Source organism: Monodon monoceros, unplaced genomic scaffold, assembly GCF_005190385.1.
Source record: "Monodon monoceros isolate NGI ecotype Baffin Bay Population unplaced genomic scaffold, NGI_Narwhal_1 Super_Scaffold_21, whole genome shotgun sequence".
In the NCBI taxonomy this organism is placed as follows: Eukaryota; Metazoa; Chordata; class Mammalia; order Artiodactyla; family Monodontidae; genus Monodon; species Monodon monoceros.
Genome location: NW_021703778.1, coordinates 133,958,481 through 133,976,657, shown reverse-complemented (window position 1 = coordinate 133,976,657; position 18,177 = coordinate 133,958,481). Strand labels below are relative to the sequence as shown.

Sequence of the window (18,177 nt, the reverse complement as noted above, 5' to 3'; positions counted from 1 at the left end):
AGAGAAAAAAATTTAAAATAATAGAAGAACATACCCCAGAGTTGATATAAGATATAAAAATTCAGATTGAATGGGCTTATTAAGTATAGAACAGGATGAGTTTGTAAAATAAAAAAAGATTCATTCTGAAATTTCAGAACAGGTATAAAGAGAACACACCAAAAGCTTTGGGGCGGGGGGCGGGTTAGGGGAAACAGGTTACTACAAACAAGTAACAATTTCAGGGATTCCATTGACACATGGGATGCAAGAAAGCAATGGGGTAAAGCAGAGCAGACCAGCTGTGGGAGATGCTTGACATTCCAGCCAGAGAAGTGGCCACTGGTGGAGTAGAGCAGGCCAGGGACCACTTACACCTGAGATGGATGATAGACCAGCACATACCAGAGGTAGAAGTCCAAGTAAAATGTTGAAGGAACAGCCTCATTGAGCAACCAAGAGTGTCAGTCATACCCAGTGCAATCTAGCAGCTGTTAATATCTGTAGTGGATTTCCAGGTGAAACCAAGACAGGTATTCTTAGCTGAGACACCAAGAGGTGGTTAAAGCAGTATTGGAACATCAAGATAGCTTATTCCAAGTGAAAAATCAGACAATGTAATAAAGATATTATCCAGGAAAAAAAAAATAGAAAAGCAAGCAAGAAAGCAATGAAGTAATGATTTCAAACAACTAGGAAAAAAAAAAAAAAAATATATATATATATATATATATATATTTTCTTTATTTTTTGCAGTACATGGGCCTCTCACTGTTGTGGCCTCTCCCGTTGTGGAGCACAGGCTCTGGACGTGCAGGCTGAGCAGCCATGGCTCACGGGCCCAGCTGCTCCGTGGCATGTGGGATCTTCCCAGACCGGGGCACGAACTCGTGTCCCCTGCATCGGCAGGTGGACTCTCAACCACTGCGCCACCAGTGGAGCCCAGGAAAAAATATTTTTAGCATAAAATTCTATACGCAGGCACACTATCAACCAAGTGTGAAAGTGAAATGAAGACATTTCATACATGCAAAGACTTAGAACGGTTCTTATGTATCTCTACTGAAAAAAGTTGAAAAGTACCAAAATACACTTTAGCAACACCAAAGAGGAATCCCATGACAAAGGATGACACAGGATCTAAGAAGCAGCAGAAGAAACCCACAAAGGCCATAAAAAGAAATAATGGGGATAGATTTGTGCAATGTGACAATAACATAGTCTATTTAAAAGTAAGCATTCTGAACTTCCCTGGTGGCGCAGTGGTTAAGAATCCGCCTGCTAACGCAGGGGACACGGGTTCGTGCCCTGGTTCGGGAGGATCCCACATGCTGTGGAGCGACTGGGCCCGAGAGCCATGGCCGCTGAGCCTGCGCGTCCGGAGCCTATGCTCCGCGACGGGAGAGGCCACAACAGTGAGAGGCCCGCGTACAGCAAAAAAAAAAAAAAGAATAGATGGGCAAGAAGAAAGATGGAAATTCTAAAAAGGAATCGAAAAGAAATCTAGAGATCAAAAACAAATGAAGAATGTGATAGGCTTTGGTGGGCTCGTTCGTAGGCTGGACATGGCTGAGGAAGAAGCATGAGGATATGTCAATAAAAACTTCCAAAACTGAAAAGCAAAGAGAAAAAAGACTGAAAAAATGGAACAGAATATTCAAGTTCCATGGGACAACTAAAGAAGGCATAACATAGGTATTCCTTTGGGGAATGTCAGAAAGACAATTTCCTCAAATTAATATTAGACACCAAATATTAGACACACATCCAGGAAGCTCAAAGAACAATAAGCAGGGTAAATGTCCCCAAAATTACACACAGGCATATGATATTCAAACTGTAAAAAAATCAAAGATTAAAAAATTTTGAATGAGGCCAGAGGGGGGAAAATATCTCACCTATAGGGGAACAAAGATAAGAACTAACATCTGACTTCTTCTCAAAAATTGTGCAAGTAAGCAGAGAGTGGAGGGACTTCCCTGGTGGCCCAGTGGTTAAGAATCCGCCTGCCAATGCAGGGTACACAGGTTCGATCCCTGGTCCAGGAAGATCCCACATGCCATGGAGTAACTAAGTCCGTGTGCCACAACTACTGAGCCTGCGCTCTAGAGCCCGCGAGCACAACTGCTGAGCCTGCGTGCCACAACTACTGAAGCCCACGTGACTAGAGCTCGTGCTCTGCAACAAAAGAAGCCACCACAATGAGAAGTCCGCGCACCGCAAGGAAGAGTAGCTCCCGCTCACTGCAACTAGAGAAAGCCCATGCGCAGCAACTAAGACCCAACACAGCCAAAAATAAATTAATTTTAAAAAAAAGAAGAGAGTAGAGTGAAATATTTAAAGTGTTGAGGAGAAAGAAACATTAACCTAGAATTCTGCATCCTGAGAAATTATCATTCAAAAGTGAAGGATAAATAAAGACTTTCTCAGACAAACAAAAACTGAGAGAATTTGTTGCCAATAGACCTGCCTCGTCAGAAATGTTAAAGGAAGTTCTTCAGGGAGAAGGAAAATAATATAGGTCGGAAACTCAGATTTACATAAAGAAAAGAACATTAGAGGAAGAATAAGCAAAGGTAAAATAAAACTTTTTTGCTAAATCTTAGTTGATCTAACAGATAAAGCTTTGCTCAAAATAATAAAAGCAACAATGTGTTCTATAATTTTAGCAAAATGAAAAGAAACTGGGAGGCAGAGACAGAAGGAAGTTGAGAGAAGTGTAGGGACACTAATTTCCTCATCTTACCTAGGAGAGAATCAGATCGTTGATGGATCAAGAAAAAAGAGGTTTAAGTATATTTTTGTAAGCTAAATAGTAACTTATAAAATAATCAAAATTGCATGGGGCTTCCCTGGTGGCACAGTGGTTGAGAGTCCGCCTGCCGATGCAGGGGACATGGGTTCGTGCCCTGGTCCAGGAAGATCCCACATGCCGCGGAGCGGCTAGGCCCGTGAGCCATGGCCGCTGAGCCTGCACATACAGAGCCTGTGCTCCGCAATGGGAGAGGCCACAACAGTGAGAGGCCCGAGTAAAGCAAAAAAAAAAAAAAAATTGCATGAAAGGGTAGGGAACTGAGAAGTGTTAAGTGGGCTAAACTCCATATCTTTCATGGAAGGCAGTCAAGAGTATACCCGACAGTTGATAAACCAAATAATAGAGACATAGAATACTATTTAGAGTTCTAGATATGTCCATAAGGAGGACCAAAACCAGAAATGGTCCAAAGTGGTTAACTCCAAGGCACGGACTCACAGTTGTGAGCTGGAGAGTAGAAAGCAGAGACTTCTTCTTGTCAATTTATACACTTCTAAATTGGATGTTGAGTTTTTATTTGCATGATCATGTCTGTTATTTAAATATTAACAAAAAGTAGAATTCTACATAGGAAACCTATAGGATAAAATTTCAGAGGAAAATCCATGGCAATAATTATATTATTATTTTACAAGAAAGACTAAAAATAGGTGGTCAAGATTTCAACTCAAGAAACCAGAAAAAGAAAAACAAATAAGCCCAAAGAAAGTAGAAAGAATGAATAAAGATGAAAGTGAAAACTAGTAAGGGAATAACAATAGAAATGATAAAAGCAATAGCTGTTTTTTTAAGACATTAGAAATATCAAGAGAGATATTTGTAACTTTAATCAAAGACAAGATTTTTCATTTCAATGGTGAAAGAAAAGTGCATTCCTTTCCTTCTGAATGTGTGAGCCTTTACACATACTTAAGAGTACAAGTAAAACTAAAGCAAGGTTTAATGCTCTATAGGTCATCTGGGCATTTAGGGCCATGCTACCATGATAGATGATAGGTAGATAGATAGATACGTAGATAGATAGCAACAACACTGCTTTATTACAGCATTAATTTTGACCTAAATTAAAACTGCTGCCTTATAATCAAGTTTATTCAGTCAACAGTCTTTTAAGTTCAACAGGCCTCTACTAATTTAGAAGACAGTGAGATTACTTTAAAAAAATCTTATTATAAAGCACATTGATTTAAAGGCCCAGATTCCAAAAGGAAATTGTCCTAATATAGATTTAATAACATATAAATATAATAAATAAAAATTAATATTCTATGTAAAATAAACATTTGCTAGGAAAACATAAATTGCTAAAATTGATTTTAAAAGAAATAGCCTGAATAGAGTAGTAACAATTTAAAAACTGTTGTCAAAGGCCCAAACAACTTCAGACACAAGTTCTTCCAAATTTGCAAGGAAAGGAAAGGCAAACTAAAAAAAGAGAGAGAGAGAGATTGAGAAATGAGAGCTTCCAAATTTAGCATCATCTTGATACCAGAACCTGGCAAGGGAGGCATTGAAAAAGAAAATCAGACCATGGTTCTTAACCTGGAGTCTCTAGACACTGGGATATTGATGATGGGACTTTAAGAGGATCCCCAAATTCTTGAAATAGTATGGATGATTGGGAGTATATGATATACATATTATATATATATATACATATATATTATTCTGAAGAGAGAGTACAAGGCTTCCATCAGACTTTCAAACATGTATATGACCTACGAAAAGAACCACGACAATAGAGCAATTTCATCAATGAGAATAAATATGTTGTAAATAAAATATCAATGAAATGAAACTAGCAATGTATTTAAAAACTATTTTATGACCTAGGAGGTTTTACACAAGGAATTGAGATAGTCACCACAAAGAAATCTACTTATGTTAATAGTGATAATCTCTGGGTAGCAGGAATATACAATTTTATTTTTGCTTTTTCTATATTTTCTAATTTTACTATAGAGAATGTGCATTACTTGTATAATAATAAAAGGTTATAAATAAATCTGGTAGCACATTTTAAAAGCTATTATTGAGAACATTTTTAAAAAGCCATATATATATATGTATATATAATGTTCTCTATTAATAAAGGAGAAAATCCACAAGTACATGTTTATGGAGAGCAAAAAGGTATTTAATAAATTTTAACAGACATATCTAAGAATTATAGAAACCAGAAATAGAATACTTGCTTAATGAAATAAAACACAGTACTAAACATCATATTTTTCTTAAAAAATGAATTATTAAAGGCACTCTGATTAATATTAGGAAGAAGACAAGGATGCTTCTATTGCTGATTTAGCCAGAATTATTACGGAGTTTCAAGCTAAGCTAATAAATACAGGACAGAAGAGACATACTAGCTTGAACCATAAAAAACTGTCAATTTGTAGGACAAAATGGTGAAATAGCAATTTCATATGGTTCAACATAAGACAAATTTGAAAGGAAGAGACATATATCATTATTTGCAGGTGATTTGAGGTCAGCCTAGAAAATCCATGGGAATAATAAAAAATAGTTACAAACAACTATGAGAGTTCTGTAAAGAGACCAGTTAAAAGATGACAGCTTTCCTAGATTCCTAGTAGTAGTCAGATAGAAGATTTAAAAATTTTAAATATAAAATATACATAAATATTTTAAATATAAAATCAATATTTTAATAAATAATATTATAAACTTTAAAATTTTAAATGTAAAAACATATAGAATCTATAATAGCAATAAAAACTATGTAATGCCTCAGAATAAATTTAACAAGAATTTTGCAAGATTTATGCTAATAAACTCTAAAATTTACCTGAAGGTCTTTGCATTAGTTTCCTGTGGCTGCTGTAGTACATCGCCACTAACTGGCCAGTTTGGTTCCTTTATAGAGCCTCTGAGGGAGATACTGTCCCATCCCTCTCTCCTAGCTTCTGGTCGTTGCTGGCACTTCTTATCACCCCTTGGCCTGAAGATGCATCATTTCGATCTCTAGCTCCATCTTCACATAGTCTTCTAGATCTTCACAAAATCCTCTATTTGTGTGTTCTTTCTGTCTCTTGTAAGGACTCTCATTTGATTTAGGACCACCCTAATTCAATATGATCTCATCTCAATACTTACCTTAATTACATCTGCAAAAATCCTATTTCCAAATAAGGTACATTTTGGGGTTCTGAATAGACGTGAATTTTGGGAGGACACTATTCAACCCACTACAGGCTTAACATGACCTGAAGAAATATACTATGTTCCTGAATAGGAGGACTTAACATTTTAAATATATCATTTTGTAATTAAAAAAAAAATACTAAGAGAGCAACAAAAATTAAACGGAGATAAAATACAATACAATACAATATTAATTACTATAAAAGGAGACAGGAAGGAGGAATAAAGACAAGATGAAACCAATAGAAAACAAATAGAAAGATGATAAATTTAATCCCAATTATATCAACAAACTCACTAAAAATAAGTAGATGTCAGACAGTTTTTAGAAAAGAATAAATTATATTATGTTCATTAAGCACACTTTAAACATAAAGACACAGATAACTTGAAAGTATAATAATGGAAAAAAGATATAACATGGAAACACCAATCAAAAGAAAGCTGGGGGCTTCCCTGGTGGCGCAGTGGTTGAGAGTCCGCCTGCCGATGCAGGGGACACGGGTTCGTGCCCTCGTCCGGGAAGATCTCACATGCCGCAGAGCGGCTGGGCCCGTGAGCCATGGCCGCTGAGCCTGCGCGTCCGGAGCCTGTGCTCCGCAACGGGAGAGGCCACAACATGAGAGGCCCGCGTACAGCAAAAAAAAAAAAAAAAAAAAAAAAAAGAAATCAACACAGAAATATAAGTAGGAAATCCCAGAATGTATTAAAATTAAGAAACATACTTCTAAATGACCTGTGAGCCAAAGACGAAATCACAAAGGAAATTCGAAAATATTTGAACTGAAAAAAAAAGAAAATAAAACATATCAAAGTTTGTGGGGTGCACCTAAAGCAGTGCCTAGAATGAAATCAATGGCTTCTAATGAATACATTAGAAAAGAGGAATAGTTCAAAATCAATACTCTAAGCTTTCATTTTATGAATACAGAAAATGAAAAGCAACTTAAAAACAAATAGAGCAGAAGGAAGGAAATAATAAAGAATGTACTGCAATCAGTGAAATAAAAAGTATATATACAATAAAGAAATCATCACAGATGAAAATCTATTATTAAATAGAGTAATAAAATCTATAATCTCCTGGAAAAAATAATCAATAGAAGAGAGAGAAGACACAAATGACCAGTATCAGGAGTTTCAAAATATGTCACTACACATTCTACTGATATTAAGAGAACATGATGACAACTTTTGCCAATAAACTTGACAACATAGACAAGTTCTTGGAAAAAATACAATTTACCAAAACTGATATAAAAATATAAAAATACTAATACTCTGACATATGTTAAAGAAATGGAATTCATGGATAAAATTCCATAAATATCATCCAGGCCCACGTGACTTTCAAGGTAAATTTTTCCAAATATTTAAGGAGAAATAATAATCTCTCTCAAACCCTTTCAGGGATTAGAGAAAAGAGGAACACTTAACTACTTGTTTTATGAGGCTAACATAAATCTGATGCCAAAACCAAAATCCTTTCTGCATGTGGAGTAAAAAATTCTAAATAAAACATTAGTAAATTTAATAGAGATGTAAACAAAAAAAATTTCATAATGACCAAGTATGGTTCATCCCAGGAATGCAAGTTTCATTTAACGTTCTAAAATAATCAATATAATTCTTCACATTGACAGAAAAAAAGAAAAAAACATATAATTATCTCAATAAACACAGAAAATGGATTTGATTAAAAAAAAGAAGACCCACTCAGGAAAAAGATGCTCAGCATATTAAAATAGAATGGAATTTTATTAATATAACAAAAACTATCTACAAATAAACCCCAAACCAAAACATCACAGCTTACATATCTGATGGTGCAATATTGAATACTTTCCCTCTGAGGTACAAATGCAATTCCGTGAAAGCAAGCATGGCTTTTTCAACATATGAGGCTAGAACTGTTGTATATCCATATGGGAAGAAAACCTCAAACTTGGCTCCTACCTTATACCACATATAAAAATTAATTAAAGATAGCTCATAAGTATAAATGTCTAATTAAAATATCAAATTTCTAGAAGAAAACATAGAACATCTTCATCACCTTGGATAGACAAAGATTTCTTAAATAGGTTACAAAAGACAGTAACCATAAAAGAATAAAAACATAATTGGACTTAATTGAAATTAAGAACTTTTGTTCAGTATGAGAACTTTAGTATGAGAATGAAGAGGCAGGTCACATACTAGGATAATATTTTCATTATCTATATGTCTATCTATCTATCTATCTGACAAAAGGGTTATATCCAGAAGGTATAAAGAACTCATACAAATAAGACAAAAAAGCACAAACAATTTAAAGAATGGGCAAAAGGCTTGAACAAGTATCACACAAAAGAGACTATCCAATAGCCAATAAGTATATGAGAAGATGGTCGATGTAATTATTCATGAGAGGGATGCAAATTAAAACTAAAACTACAAGATACTATTATACATCCACCAGAAAGTCTAAAATTTGAAAGACTAAAAAAACCAAGTATTGGGAAAGATATGGAGCAGTTGGGACTCTCCTACAATTGCTGGTGGGAGTTTAACTTTAGAACACAATTAAGCAGTATCTTTTAAAGCTAAATTTACTTCTAGTCCCTGACTCAGCAATTGTACTTCAGGTATACGACCAAGAGAAATGAGAATATATGCCCAATAAAGGACACATGTAGGAATGTTCATAGCAGCTTTCTTCATTATAGTCAAAAACTAGAAACAACTTAAAGGTCCATCAGCAGGAGGATGGATTACTAATCTATTGTGTATTCATATAATAGAATACAAAACAATAATTTGAAAAATGGACTACTAGCCCACACAACAACATGGATGAATCCCACAGATATGCTGAGCAAAGGAAGATATCATAAAATTGTTTGATTTCATTTATATTAAATTCAAGAACAGGTCAAATTCGTTGATTTTGATAGAAGTCAGAAGAGTGGTTACCCCTGGGGTGGGCGGGTGAAGTGGCAAGAGGCAACTTTCTGAGGTGATGGAAATGTTTTATATCTTGATCTGGATGATAGTTAATCAGATGTATACAAATGTAAAAAGTTATTGGGCTGTAATTTGTACACTTTCCTATTTCATTATATCTTTTCCAGACATAATTTAAAAGATGCTAAACTTTAATAATTATAAAATGAAGGGCTTCCCTGGTGGCACAGTGGTTAAGAATCTGTCTGCCAATGCAGGGGACACAGGTTCGAGCCCTGGTCCAGGAAGATCCCACATGCTGCAGAGCAACTAAGCCCATGCACCACAACTACTGAGCCTGCGCTCTAGAGCCTGCGAGCCGCAACTACTGAAGCCCATGTATGTGCCTGGAGCCCATGCTCCGCAGCAAGAGAAGCCACCGCCAAGAGAAGCCTGAGCACCGCAACGAAGAGTAACCCCCGCTCGCTGCAACTATGGAAAGCTCACATGCAGCAACGAAGACCCAACGCAGCCAAAAATAAATAAATAAATAATAAATAAATTTATTTAAAATAACAGTAAAAAAAATAAAATGAAAAAATTTTAATTAGCCACACTTTTGCAATCAGATTGGCAAAGACTGAAGAGTATAGATAGACACTTGGGGAAAGTTAGCCTATTGTATACTGTCAAGGGGAGGGTAAAATGGTACACATTTGAAGGACAATTTGGCAATATACATGAAAATTTTAATATATATACCCTTTGACTCAGCAATTTCACTTTTGCAGTATACCCTAATGAAATATTCACACAAGTACTCAAAGATATGTGTAAAGATTCACAGAATCATTACTTATAAAAGAAAAAAGTTGGAAAAAAGATGTGTCCATCAATAAGGGAATAGTTAAATAAGTTTTTAAAAATCCATGAAAAAAAAATCCACGAAATATCTTATAGCTATGAAAAAGCTTGAGGTACAACTATATGTTTTGACCTAATAGAAATGGGACTATGAACTGGGTAAACAAAGATGGGAAAGCCCGGGCTCCTAGCCTCCATTCTACCACATATCCAGTCACTTCTACATTCTTTATCTCAGTTTATTTATAAAATGGAGTTAATATTGCTGCTTCTTATCCATCTTACAAGTAAGGGGCAAACAAAAGAAGCCCTTTGAAAAGTAGAAAGCATTGTAGAAGTGCAAAGTATTATTCCTGAAAAACATTCTTTTATTAACCAAAACTTTGTTTTTCTTAAATCACTACTCAGTCCAGATTTCTTTTCTCTATCATATATTTAAACCAGTGTTTCAAAATGTGGGCAGCAGACAAATCTCCATCAAAATGGATGTGGAGAAGTTATTAAAAATACTGAGTCCAGTCCCAAACCTACCAAACTTTTGGAACCCCTGATTTAATGGAAATAGGGATTAAGTCAACAGTTGCCCTTTCATTGAGAAGAGTCTGGGCTGAATCCCATTAATGGTAGCAGGACATCAGGTCTGGCTTTGATCTGTCTTGCCTTATGGTTTGCCCTCACTGCAGGAGTCAAATGGGCTGGTAAAATAGTACAAATGGTGCCCCCATTTACTCAACCCCAATAGAAGCCAAAGAACACTCGATGAAAAGAACAATGTGATTGCCACTTTGTAGACAAACATGAACCCAGCTTAGCTTTAAGGACTGTAGCTGTTGGAAAACACCATCTCCTGGGCAGCTGCTTTGGCTACTGTCCCCAATTAACTTAGCAGAGTCTCAAAAATAGAAGGCAGCCTCTGTTCTGTTATATAATAAACAGTTCTTTATTTGAAATGACAATATTTACTTTTCCTATAGTGAACTCCAGCAGCCTACTAGGCAGTGGGCAAACAGTAGAAATGCCTAAAATGGAAACTTGAGAAAGCAGTTTAGCTAGTATAGTTTACTCTAACTTTCTACTTTACCAACAAGTAATTGGAAGATCCTCTCCATGTTTCTCTCATATGGATCATGGATTCCATGTGACTTTGTTACCACCATGCATATCTTTCTTGTTTTGTTGAGTCTTGAAACATGCAAAACAGATGTGATGTAGTGAGTTCTCCAATACTCAAGTGTTTAAGCAGAGGTGAGGGTTGTCCATCAAGAATGTTTTTGGAGGGATTCTACTTAGTGTGGCAGGTTTATCCAGTGACTTCTTGGCCTTTCCCAACAGCAAAGAGTCTGGTGACTATGTTTCCAAAGGGAGAAAATAATAAGCTGTGATTATTAACCATCTTGGGTATTTAATCTCCCTCTCATAAGCAAGAAGCTGTGATTTATGTGATTATGTTCTTTATTGTAAAAACCCTTTGTATACCTTTTTAAGCAACAAATGACCATTATTTGCAGTGTAGACAACACTTTTAACTTCCTCTTAGATTTTATTTTCCATTCCTTTTATTATATTGTGGCAATGCTCCAGAACATCTCCATTTCTTGCAAATCTTTGGGGAGAGGGGCTTAATTGGGTTACACTATTCTAAAGGTGTCATGCACATTGAGAAATGTTTAAAAAACCTTTTGGTTTCTAAGGTGGTACTCAGGAGGCAATACTGTTCTTTGGCCAATGAGATTTGTTTAATTTTTGTGGCTGGTGCTTGGATTGTCTTCAGAGATTTTTCCTTCTTGTCTCATTCTCCTTGTCTGATGTCACTTCCCTGCTAATGCATTCAGCAGAAGCAAACATTGGAAGAGGACAAACTATTTCCTATTTCTTATCTAGTTATTAGTTAGAAACATTTTAATTCCTACAAAATCCTTCAGAAACCCAAAGATCCCACCCCCCAAGTAAAAAACCTAATCTAAAAATTCTCTTTCCAAATCATACAAAGTAGAGACTTCCCTGGTAGTCCAGTGGTTGAGACTCCGTGCTCCCAATGCAGGGGGCCTGAGTTTGATCCCTGGTCAGGGAACTAGATCCCACATGCCACAACTAAGAGCCTGCATGCCACAACTAAAAGGTCCTGCATGCCGCAAATAAAGATTCCACATGCTGCAACTAAAACCCGGTGCAGCCAAATAAATAAATATATTTTTTTAAATCATACAAAATAAATTTCTGGTTAGGTCAAAATTTGGAGTTTAAATTTTATTCCTACTGATAGGACATCCCTTTTTTATGTTCCTACACAGAGTGATTGTTTACTCTCAAAGGAGAGCCCACTAACCAGTTGCATTAAAATTACTTGAGGTGCGTGTTAAAATGCAGATTCCAGGATCCCACTTTAAACCTAGGGAATCAAAAATTCTGGGGGGTTGGGCCACGGTATTTTTACAAGTGCCTCACGTCATTTGCATGCCCACCAAACTTTGTGATAACACTGCCCTTAAGACAAGCCAAATCCTTAATTTTCTGGAATTTCTAGTATTTCTTCTCCTAACTAAGCCAAAGAAAGAATTGTAAGCATTGAAAATACAGGCCAAATCTTGTCATCGAATATGTATTCTATTGTAACCCTGTTTATGAACACTTAATAGCTTCTCTGTGGAACAGTTAAGCTGTAGTAATTACCTCACAGTTCTGTAATCTGTATGTCTCCTCCCACATGACATTTGCACCAAGACTATGGCTTATTTCTAGACAGGATGGAAGAACTACCAGACCTGTGTGGACTGTGCCACTTCATGTTACATTTTCTTTTTCTTAGTGATTTAAAGACATTTATGAAATTTCTCACAAATCTTGAACCTGAATTATAGAATCTAACTTAAGGAGGATAAAATTTTACAAGGACTCACTAAATCAGAATCATTTGAATCTGATCTCTTTATGGAAAATTGCTTTTTAGATAAATTGGAAAGGATCTGGGATTCAAAGTTCTTTTTTAAATTGAAGTGTAGTTGATTTACAATATTATATTAGTTTCAGGTGTAAAATATAGTGATTCAATATTTTTATAAATTATACTCCATTCAAAGTTATTACAAAATAATGACTATATTTCTCTGTGCTGTATAATATATCCTTATTGCTTATTTATTTTATTGGGAGTCATAGTTCTTATCCCCAAACTGCCTCTGAATTATAATTCCGTGTGCAACTTGTACAACCTCTCTGCCATATTTTTGTAATAGGAATAATCTCTCTTTGCAATAAGAATAATACTGAGAAGTTGAGAAAGTTCTGAGAAGATGAATGAGATCAGGCTTGTAAAATGTTAAAGGTTTCTGAGTGAAGGATCCTATAAAAAGTGTAAATTATTAGCATTCCTTTTATGGGCCTTTAATGAGTTATTGACCTGTCAGTGATGAATCTGCCTCTTGAAATATTTCACTTTTTGTTTTTTAGGCTTACTGGAGTAACACAATCTGCCCTTAAATTTTCCTGGAGTATTTTTGGGAGCTTTAAAATTTAGTCAAAAACAAAAAAAGCAACAATACCTCTCTCCCAAACACATATGCACTCCCTGAGACTACAGTGTGCATCTTTATCTTGACTTACTAATGACTAGATCGATTGAACTTAAACAATTTGGGTCCTCAAAGCCTCAAATGCTTTGGGTTAGCTAAAGTATCACAAGGTCTACTAGCTTATTAGCAGTAAACGCTAGTGTAGGAAAGTGATTAGAAATAAATTATTTACTTGATATCACTCTTGGTTGTGAAATTATTCTACCCATCTATAGTTTCAGTTGTTATCATGCAAACTGCTCTTTTAAATTTTTGCTCATCCAAAATTAAGGATTTTTGAAAAATCTAACTAGACAAAGCAAAAGCAACACATATCTGCATATCACAATCATTAAATTCCTTAGTAACGAGGAACGCCTAGTTGGCTCAAGAGGGTATTTGAAGATTGTTTCAGCGTTTTCAATTTGCAAAGTAGGAGAAGGAATTTTAAAAGATCATTGAGGGGCTTCCCTGGTGGCGCAGTGGTGGCGAGTCCGCCTGCCGATGCAGGGGACACGGGTTCGTGCCCCGGTCGGGGAAGATCCCACATGCCGCGTAGCGGCTGGGCCCGTGAGCCATGGCCGCTGAGCCTGCGCGTCCGGAGCCTGTGGTCCGCAACGGGAGAGGCCACAACAGTAAGAGGCCCGCGTACCACAAAAAAAAAAAAAAAAAAAAAAGATCATTGAGTCTACTGGTTGAAGCTGATCACACTTTGTTGTCTTATTTAATAAAGTTTATCTTATAAGTACAAAATATGTCACTTTTATGTAGAAGAAAAAAGCTGAAAAAAAAAAACACCACGAGAATCTGGGATGTATAAACAGATAAAGTGGGTTGGCAGACATAAAGAAAAGTGAGGGACTTCCCTGGTGGCAGAGTGGTTAAGAATCCGCCTGCCGATGCAGGGGACCTGGGTTTGATCCCTGGTCTGGGAAGATCCCATATGCCGTGGAGCAACTGGGCCCGTGCGCCACAACTACTGAGCCTGCACTCTACAGCCTGCGAGCCACAACTACTGAGCCCGTGTGCCACAACTACTGAAGCCTATGCGCCTAGAGCCTGTGCTCTGCAAAGAGAAGACACTGCAATGAGAAGCACGCACACCACAACTAGAGAAAGCCTGCGCACAGCAATGAAGACCCAATGCAGCCAAAAATAAATAAATAAAAATTTTTTTAAAAAAGTGAGGAATACATGAAATGGTGTGCTGAGGCTGCTCTTCTTGGATAGTAGGTCCAGAAGGTAAAAAAGTTTCTGGAACTGAATAAATGACAAATTACTATTGAGAAGTTCCTTGCAGAGTGACGTGAAAGAAAAATATTTATATCCATATTGACAGTGACAAAGAGATCTGGGGATAGTTCAGTGGCTTGGGTTTGACTGACATCACTTCTTGAACAAATTTGAGGTTTAAACATTCACAAATGTTCCTAATATTTTTTGAACAAGGAAGTGAGATATTAGCACTTTTTTTTCAGTGCTGTATCTACCATTATAGCATCTGTCAGCCTTAACTTTAAACCTTATAGAAGAATCAGCATATTCTGATTTGAGAGTTTCCCCCACATGGTAAAAATAAAATGTGAAATTTCAGTAAATGGCATGAAAAATTTTCGTAGTACCAGCAAGTTTTCAGAAACTAGAGCTTTTACATAATATGGAAGTTTTAATGTTTTGAAGGTTCAATAAATTATGTAGTATACAAAAGTGAAGTCTAAATTACCCACTCAGAAGGGTAATCCTAGAGCCCACATGTCTGGATCCATGTATGCAGATGGACAGATACACTTCATTTCTCCTGGGAAGTTGAGTTCTAAAAAGCTATCACTCAGAACAGACGGTTTTATGATTGCATGAAAAGAAAAGGAAAGATGACAAAGTTGCTGTAAAAATGAAAGGCCTTTTGGTGTATTAACAGCTGAAAACATTACAGCTTAAATGAAGATGTGAAAAAAACTCAGCTTAAAACTGCAAATTAAAAAAAAAAAAACTTATGCAGGCTTGAAGCATATGGACACCCACCCAGTTTGCAAAGAGGGCAATGGGAGGCCCAGACTTTAGCTTATTAAAGATGACCTTTCCCCTCTCTAAAATTTCAAAGCTGACGTTTCAAGTGCTGAGCAGACTGTGTGCCATATGTAACATGACCTCAGCCCCACTCTGCCCGAGCACTGATGGCATCACTAATGAGAGGTGAAAGGTCCTTTTCTTGCAGCTTTTTCAGAAACCCACCAACTCTTGCCTGTGAAGTAAGGCTCCTCCCTCCCCTCACCCCTTGATTTCAGGAGAACTGCATTTAATACACAGCCTCAAAACACTTTTATTACCGGTCGATTTCCTTATAGCCACAGCCAAATGGCAGGATGTACAATCACATGCAGAAGAAAATATTTATTTTGACTCACAAGGCAAAGGGATTAAGAGAACATTGTATTAACCTTGCCTTTCATCTATGTTTTAAAGGGAAATTCTCCAGAGGCGTCAATTGAAGTTCTACTTTTTTTTTTTATAAAGAGTATCAAAGACTTTTAGGAGACCAGGTGTGTGTTTATCTGAGGGGAGGAGAGAAAGGGAAGAAACTATATTAGGGGGAAAGGCAGCTTTCACAAAGCTGCCTCAGAGACTGAAAAAGACGCACTTACAGGAATCTGTTACAGGCATTCCTACCAGCCAGCTCTCTGCTCCCCCCACCCCCGCCTTTTTCCCCCTTGCTGCTTCGAAACAAAATAGCTTCTTTCCAAGCAGGTTGTTATATTCATGGCATGGTCAATTTCCGTTTGCCAAGAAAATATTTAGGCTGATCAAAGAAATTAGAAAATCGGATGAATAGAAACAGACGTTCCCACAAGAGAAGCGTTTCTCAATGTGAAGAGAGGCAGGCGGATTGCAGCCCACCCAGTTACTCCTAGGAAATAGCTCTCTTGCTAAAGGCAGAACTACAGGGACACCTGGATTCTACTGGAAGGCCTATGGAAGAGTCACGACTCCCCAGGAAATTCACATGGGGACTGGAACTTGGGACTCTCCGGCGGATGATCGGTTCTAGTATCTATGAGCAAACCTGGAGGGCCTTTAATTACGTTCATTAATACAGAGGGACCTTTTCAAAACATGAGATCCTTTTGTTTTGCTTTGACTTGTTTATAATGAGCATGGAGAGACAAGAACACATTATCCTTTGCAAATGATAGAGGAGTTTCTCCTGAATTAATATAAATTCAGTTTTTAGATTTGTGGGTTTGGGTGGGGAACGGTTGATAGCAATTGTCCTCGGGACCCTTTGGTCTCCGAGTGTGCAACCGGGCCAGTCGATAACAGTAAATAAGAGGTTATTCTACCTCTTCCTTGTTCCTGGGCAAGGCGCAGCCAAACCAGGTGAGGCCACTTGCTGCGGCGCTTCGATAGGAAGGATTGTTTGCCGTTGCGGTTTCCTGCCGCAGGACTCTGGAAAACGAAAAGTGGGCTCCGCTCGGGCAAAGGAGATCCAGATTCTCCTCTATCCCTTGCTCGCCTTGGGCACATTGGGGCAGCGCAATCGCCAGTGAAGCGTCGCAGACCTTACCACGACGCCTCCAGTTTTCCAAAGGAGAAAGCTAGGGAGGGATGGCTCTGAAGGAAGGCAACTGTGGGGGGCTCTTTAGGACCAAAGAAGACTCCCTTCCTGCGAGTTCCGCTTGGGGCAACGCGGCGCTACTAAGGCCGCAGCTGGAGGAGCTGTTGCCAGGCTGTGGGCTGAGAATCCGCTATGCCACCCTTGCCCCTCCCCGCCGCGCGTCCCTCACCCCCGGGGCTCGGCTGGGCAGATTTTCTTTTCCTTTCTTTTCTTTTTTTGTTTTGTTTCGGTTCCTACCGGCCAGGCATCCTTTGCCAGGAAGACAGCGCCCTCTCTCTCCTCCCACCGTGCCCGCCGCCGGCCTGCACCCCCTCCCAGCTTCGCTGACCTCCCCTCGCCTCCTTCTCGCCCCCGCCCTCCTCGGCCCTGTTCCCTCCTTCCTTACGCCTCTCGGCCCCCAGAACCACCCAGGGGAACAACCCGAGAGAATGGCGGGCTCCGGAGCCTTCTCAAGTCTGGGCCACTGGGCCGGCTCGGCCCGAGCGCCCAACCTCTGGCTGTAGAACTGGGCGGAGCCGTCCCCGGCGCAGACGCGGCACCCGAGAGCTCGAGCGCGGCCCCGGGGAGGGGTTCCTGGCGCGGGTGGCGGGGCGTGGGTTCGCCCGGCTCTCGCAGGCTGGGTACAGCGGGCCGGCGGGCGGGGCCCCGAGTACGCTGCGCGGCGACCTCTCCCCCGCGTCGGCGCACACCTGGCAGAGCAGCTTACCGGGGACCCCAGAATGCTCCAGCGAGACGTTGACGCGGGCCTGCAAGCAGGGTGACGGGTGGGGGTGGCGGGTGAACTTGAGTAGAGGTAAGGAAAACTCCTACAGCCTTGCTCCAAGCCCTAAAAGCGCCCCTCGCGGCCCGCGGGCTGCCTGGAAGCCTCACCCTGCGGGCTTCCAGGAGGGCTGCGCCAAGTACAGCAACGATGTTGGAAATGGTTGCAAAATCCAAGCCCAGACGGGTGGGCGAGACGCGCGGAGGGGCTTGCGTGAGTGGGCACCCTCCACCCCTTATTTAATTCTCCACAGCTCAGAGGACTGCTGCTTCAGACAAATGCCGCGTGGCCCATTCGGGAGCAGAGGCAGTCAAGCTTATGTCCGCGAAAACCTGGATTCTTTAGAACCCAAACAATGTTCTCGTATGGGAATGCAAAAACATTTTCCATGGCGTGGATTTGCACCGATATAGAGGCCTGAAATGCTCCCCTTCCCCGCCTAACCGTTCCCGGCGCTCGGGAGCCACAGGCGGAGTTCGCCTCAAGCTCACCCGGCTGCAGAGCGCAG

At 39.1% G+C, this 18,177-nt stretch overlaps 1 pseudogene; it reads left to right on the top strand.

Annotated features, from left to right (window-relative positions):
- Nucleotides 1–290: 290 nt before the first annotated feature.
- LOC114903914 lies at nucleotides 291–545 on the top strand (annotated as a pseudogene).
- Nucleotides 546–18,177: the final 17,632 nt, after the last annotated feature.